Below are 7,261 nucleotides of genomic sequence, written 5' to 3'. Positions count from 1 at the left end.
CTTCTTCAAACCGACAGATAGGAACGCCTACGTACCCCTCGACAGCTGTCACCATGCCTCTTGGCTTTGCAATATCCCTAGGGGCCAATTTGTAAGGCTGAGGCGGAATTGCTCTTCCGAGGCTGATTACGTCACACAGGCTAATGTGCTATCTGATCGATTTATACAGAAGGGTTACAATAAATACAAACTGGAGAATGACATACTTAGTGTTAAAGCGGTCGACCGGGACACACTATTATCCAGTGGTTCTAAACAGGAAGCCTCCAGCGGGGATGTTAGAATCATTTTGGATTATAACATCCAACATAAAAAGGTTGAGAGAATTTTTAACAAACATTGGCCCATTTTATTGCAGGACAAAGTTTTAGGGGACCACCTGCCCGAAAGACCTCGTTTTGTGTACAAAAGGGCTCCTATCCTCAGGAACATCTTGGCCCCAGGGGTAGTGGACCCCCCAGTTGAAACACAAAACAAGATGTTCTCTTTCCTGACAGGGTTCTACGCATGCGGCAAATGTATTGTCTGTCGCACTGCGAGGAAAAACTTGAAACGGCAGAAAGATTTTGTAGCCCAGGCCACGAAGAGAGAATATAAGATTGGTGATCTTATCACCTGTTCATCCACTGGGGTCGTGTATATGATGGAGTGCAACTGTGGGTTGCAGTACGTAGGAAGGACCTCCAGAGCACTTCAGGTTAGACTAGCAGAACACGTTAGGTGTATTAAGAAGGGAAAATCTCCCCATTACCTTTATCAGCATTTTAAAAACTTTCATAATAAAGACCCCAAAGACCTCAAGTTTTGGGGCATTGAGAAGGTAAAGAAACATTGGAGGGGTGGCAACTTTGTTCGCCAATTGAGCAAAAGGGAATCCTTTTGGATTTACGAAACAAAAGTTGCTGTACCCCGGGGTTTAAACACCGACTTTGACCTGAACTGTTTTCTTTCCGATCGTTGACTACTGATCAGTGGTTTTATAGGCTGGGTTTTAATTATGAATTTAAGTTTTATCTTTGTATTTATTTCTTAGTATCAGCATGATTTTATGATATGAATTTAATATGTATTTTATGTACTTAATGTATTTTAAAATATGTTTTATATATGTACCTATTTTTTCTCGAGTATCAGCGGGTGAATTATGTCTCACACCCTTTTATGCATCTATATTTTTACTGTATTTGCATTTTTATTGATATTGCATTTTATTTATTTATGGTGTCATTTAACATTGTAGATTAATGGCACTGTAGTTGTCCTCTTGTTTGAAAAGGGGTTGCCAGCCTCTCACTTTACAAGTTCGGCAGCTATTTTCCTTAACAATGGCAGCTGGGGCCGGAAATCCCCTATGTTCCGGCATCAGGGTTGCCATAGGAACCCTCACCATGGTTCAGCCAATCAACGGTGAGGGAGGATTATATGTGAGGTGATGTACAGCCAATCTCCAACACCGCTGACGAAGCCACCACCCACGGAGGCTATACGCGTGCGGAGGGAGGAGTTAGCGTGCTGACGTCACCCGCTGATACTGACGAGACCGACGGGGACCGAGCTAGTCTCGTCGTCCCCGCCGGATCTGTTACATTGAGAAAACGCTGTGAAGTCTTCGGACTAATGTAAGAGGCCATCTTTTATTCCTTTCTTGCTTTGCAATAAATGTTGTCAGAATTACACTATTTTGGGCATTCTTTCCTCATGTTGTCCATGGGATTGGAGGAGTTATCACCCGGAAGTGTTATGTACCATTGATGCGGGAGGTGCTGCTGTGTCCCATTGCCGGTATATAGAGATCCGGGGTATTGAAGGAGTAAACCCAGAAGTGTCATTTTTAATGAGGCTGGAGGTGCTGCTAAGTGTTCGTGAGAAGTGTTATATTGCCTGCATTTAGTGATCTGAGGTGAGAAGCCACTTTGGAAGGTGGAGGGTTGTGTGTCACTTCTATCCGCACCTGGCTCCTCTGGATCTTCTTTTTTTTCATCGGGCTTCATTGCACTATTACGGACTGTCACTTCCAGACCTTTCTATCTGATCATTGGACTTTTTTAAGTTTTTTATTTTAGCGCTGCACTGTCTTTCTACATATTTTGCTGAATTCAAGTTGCACGTGCTAAAGGGAAATAGACCCCTTGGGCCATCGGGCCAGGGTCTTTGGGAAAGAAAGTCAAGTGTTGCACTGTTAGACCTTTTTAGACCATCGGGTCGGGGTCTGTTGTAGATTACAAATAACTGTGTGAGATTTCACCCACAGTCTACACAGAAGAAGTTGTTGCAAAGCTCGTGAGGGCCAAGAGCTTTGGTGTGGGGTGCCCTGCTGGACTCCTGTGATGTTTCTCTGACTCAGCAGGACTGTAGGCCATGAGAGACTGTGGCTTGCCCTGTTTCCTTACTGAAGTGCTCAAAGAGACAGCAGGAGGCGCTGTGTTTCACTTCAATAAAGAGGACTCTGTTTAGACAGCTAGTGTGAGGGGATCAGCTCTTCCAAGTAAAAGGAGGACCCCGACGTATCAAGACACTGGTTGGCAGAGGCAGTCAGGGAGGGAATGGAAAGGTCGCCCTTGCAATTTTGAAGGAGGGTCTTTCTATTCAACTGTCAGTTATATGGAAATGTGATGTATGAGATTGACTAACTTTTGCTTCCTTTCTTCGTACAGGTGGGACCACCTTAGAGTTAGGCAGTCAGGATGTTTGCATTGTATTTTTTCCTTGTTGTTCTCCACCAGATGAGTTTATTTGGTGGGGGGGTGCATCTCTTTTTTATGCAACTCAAAATATGTATATACATGTACAGCAGATGTAAAGATATATTTTTTCACACTAATTTATTCTGTAAATTCGTTTTTCCCTTCTCCCCCTTTCCAGGTTTGTGGGATACTCCTGATTTTTTTTTTTGGCAGAGTTTTTGATAGGAGGCGGTTGCCTCAGAGTCAGAGTGATCTGACTCATTTTGGTGTGGGGTGGGTGTAGCACCCTACAAATAGGTGCTAGGTAAAATTATAGTGGGCCTTGCCTGCCTTACAGCAGGGCTGTGATTTAGCTAGTCAGGGTGTCAGGGCTTCCAGATGTGCCTGCTGAGGGGAGAAGCATCCCCACTGGCTCCTGTGAGAGGCTTCTCATATGGCAGTGTGGGAAGCCCAATCAGGGGACACATCCCAGCTTGTAACTACCACAGAAGGCAGATTATGCTGCAAGGGATTCTGGGAGTGTGTATTAGTTTGGGGGGAAGTGCGTGGTGTGGTGTCTTTGGCGGGTGGCTGTCTCTCCTCCTGTCTGAGGAAGGTGGATTTCTCAGGGTGTCGCCTGAGAATCCAGAGAGTGCTGAGTTGAGCTGACGGGATCCGGTGTGCCGAGAGCCTGCAGAGAGAGAGGGGTCCAGTCCCAGGAAAGCCTACACAGGTCATGAGTACTGAGGATTGCCCCTGGGGGTCTGCCTAGAGTCAGAGGGGACCACTCCGGAAGAGGTTCTGGGATCCTGTGTCAGCTACCTGTAAAGGGGGTACCTAGGTTGAGGACCCTGAAGTTGTAAAGGGGGTACATAGTCAGTGGACCCTGAAGAGTTCAAGGAGTAAAGTCGGCACCTGCAGTCTGAGCCCTGAATTGTATTGTGTCAGCTACAGTGATAGCTATTTGGAGTTCTACAAAATACTACCTCAAGCTGTGCCAGGCGGGGGGAAAGTATTCAGAGACTTACACAGTGAAACAGTGTCAGGAGTACTACAATTCTCAGTCTTGGATCTACTGGACTATAGGTTGGGGATTCAACACTATATCTGTTATACAGAGTGTTCTCAGAGTCAGTGAGCATTGACTGGCGCCAGCTGGCGTCAAGGAAGCACCAATGGGCATTTTTAAGGATTGAAGTCCCAATTGTACTTACAATCAGGTCCATAAATATTGGGATATTGACACAATTCTACTCTTTTTGGCTCTATACACCACTACAATGGATTTGAAATGAAACAAACAAACAAGATGTACTTTAACTGCAGACTTTCAGCTTTAATTTGAGGGTATTTACATCCAAATCAGGTGAAAGGTGTAGCAATTACAACAGTTTGTACATGTGCCTCCCACTTTTTAAGGGACCAAAAGTAATGGGACAATTGGCTGCTCAGCTGTTCCATGGCCAGGTGTGTGTTATTCCCTCATTGTCCCATTTACAAGGAGCAGATAAAAAGGTCCAGAGTGCTATTTGCATTTGGAATATGTTGCTGTCAACTCTCAATATGAGATCCAAAGAGCTGTCACTATCAGTGAAGCAAGCCCCCATTAGACTGAAAAAACAAACCCATCAGAGAGATAGCAAAAACATTAGGTGTGGCCAAATCAACTGTTTGGAACATCCTTCAAAAAAAGGAATACACCGGTGAGCTCAGCAACACCAAAAGACACGGAAGACCACGGAAAACAACTGTGGTGGATGACCAAAGAATTCTTTCCCTGGTGAAGAAAACACCCTTCACAACAGTTGGCCAGATCAAGAACACTCTCCAGGAGGTAGGTGTATGTGTGTCAAAGTCAACAATCAAGAGAAGACTTCACCAAAGTGAATACAGAGGGTTCACCACAAGATGTAAACCATTGGTGAGCCTCAAAAACAGGAAGGCCAGATTAGAGTTTGCCAAACAACATCTAAAAAAGCCTTCACAGTTCTGGAACAACATCCTTTGGACAGATGAGACCAAGATCAACTTGTACCAGAGTGATGGGAAGAGAAGAGTATGGAGAAAGAAATTGAACAAAAGAAGAGGGGAACCAATGTGCTACCAATGAGCTACAGAACAATGTAGGGTCAGGAAACATAGTAATGGTGGAACACCGAAATCAGCAGCTGATTCAGTAGTGTCACAACATACTAAAAGGAATATAAAGAGTATCTTTTTTTATCTGTGGTCCACTGCCCCTAGAAATTTAGCGCTGATTTCCTTTCTTTATATGGAGAAGGAAAGGAACTGCTCATGATCCAAAGCATACCACCTCATCAGTGAAGCATGGTGGTGGTAGTGTCATGGCGTGGGCATGTATGGCTGCCAATGGAACTGGTTCTCTTGTATTTATTGATGATGTGACTGCTGACAAAAGAAGCAGGATGAATTCTGAAGTGTTTTGGGCAGTATTATCTGCTCATATTCAGCCAAATACTTCAGAACTCATTGGACGGCGCTTCACAGTGCAGATGGACAATGACCCGAAGCACACTGCAAAAGCAACCAAACAGTTTTTTAAGGGAAAGAAGTGAAATGTTATGCAATGGCCAAGTCAATCACCTGACCTGAATCAGATTGAGCATCCATTTCACTTGCTGAAGACAAAGCTGAAGGGAAAATTCCCCAAGAACAAGCAGGAACTGAAGACAGTTGCAGTAGAGGCCTGGCAGAGCATCACCAGGGATGAAACCCAACGTCTGGTGATGTCTATGCATTCCAGACTTCAGGCTGTAATTGACTGCAAAGGATTTGCAACCAAGTATTAAAAAGTGAAAGTTTGATTTATGATTGTTAATCTGTCCCATTACTTTTGGTCCCATAAAAAGTGTGATGCACATATACAAACTGTTGTAATTCCTACACCATTCACCTGATTTGGATATAAATACCCTCAAATTAAAGCTGAAAATCTGCAGTTAAAGCACATCTTGTTTGTTTCATTTCAAATCCATTGTGGTGGTGTATAGAGCCAAAAAGATTAGAATTGTCTTGATGTCCCAATATTTATGGACTTGACTGTAGTTCAAGCCAAAAGGAGTATCCCACTTATTCCCTTCTCCCATCCCCTTAATTTATAATAAAAACTACAAACAAAGATGCCGGAGTTGTCACTGGTTCAGTTGTCACACCTGGGGACTCAGTTCACATGGGCTGGCAAGGATTCCGGTACTAATGGCAGACCCACATGAGGCCATAGGCCTGGAAACCTTGCTACATATGTAATCTGGATTCATGTGTAACTATGTTTTATATGTCTTGACATGTGGGACTAATTGTAACCCTCTTTTTGGGCTGAGTTTTTTCCTTATGTTTTTTATCTATTATGTTTTTAATGGAACTCAATAAATGTGAATTTTATACAATTTTTTGATATTGAAGTCTATCCTTATTGTGCCCATAAAGTCCACCTTGAGCCTAGCTGTTTGTTCAACTGGGCTATTTTTTTTTTCTTTTGACTAGTTTTTGGATGATGGCACGCTTGTGTTAGCTCATTTTTTGTTTTCCAGTGGCAACCTGTAAAGCTCTGGTGAACTCCATGCCTAAGAGGGTTAAGGCAGTGCTGGAAAATAATGGTGGCCACACAAAATATTGACACTTTGGGCCCAATTTGGACATTTTGACTTAGGGGTGTACTCACTTTTGTTGCCAGCGGTTTAGACATTAATGGCTGTGGGTTGAGTTATTTTGAGTGGACAGCAAATTTACAGTGTTATACAAGCTGTACACTCACTACTTTACATTGTAGCTAATGTGTAATTTCTTCAGTGTTGTCACATGGAAAGATAAAATAAAATATTTACAAAAATGTGAGGGGTGTACTCACTTTTGTGAGCTACTGTACATGGATCAAAAATCTCAATCCATGTATGGTCGTTCCCATTCATGAAAAGATAGTATAGGAACAAAATGGGGCATGTATCGGGACTTTAAAGGTACCGTCAAAGACCAATATCAATGGTGTCACACTATTGCACAAATTGTATTAAAAATATTTCTTTAATATGAAAAGAGATTAATTTACAACAAACTACATCCATTCATGAAAAGTCAATCTATCGATCAACTCCCAATTAACCGGCTTGTTAGCATATTTTCGCTTGATCGGCACATACAGCCAATCAACTGCAGCGCTGATCGGTGTATTCTGATTACGGAGGAGTCCCTCTGTCAGAGTACAATAGCACAGCAGGAAAGATTCCTTCATCCACCTTGAGGTTGGGTTCATACTTGTGCGATCACAGACATCGCATGTGGTTTGCACCGCATTGCTGTGCAGATCACATGCCATGTCTGTGCGATGCAAATTCAGCCATAATATCTATATGGCTAAAATTGCATCGCATTCACACCAAAATGGTAGAGGACCTTTTTTTTTTATCCACACTGGAATCGGATCACATGGGTGTTCTGATTCCTGCACTGTTTCACAGTTCGCACTGTGAACTGATCTGGAGGTGTTATTAACTTTACACTGACACCCGCAGGGGTTCACAGATGTCAGTGTGAACTAATGGCGATTAAGGTGCGATGCGGAAACCCGCACAAGAATTGCA

The sequence above is a fragment of the Pelophylax lessonae genome, assembly GCF_965119305.1.
Source record: "Pelophylax lessonae genome assembly, chromosome: 10".
Taxonomy (NCBI): Eukaryota; Metazoa; Chordata; class Amphibia; order Anura; family Ranidae; genus Pelophylax; species Pelophylax lessonae.
Note: the sequence above shows the minus strand (reverse complement) of the source record.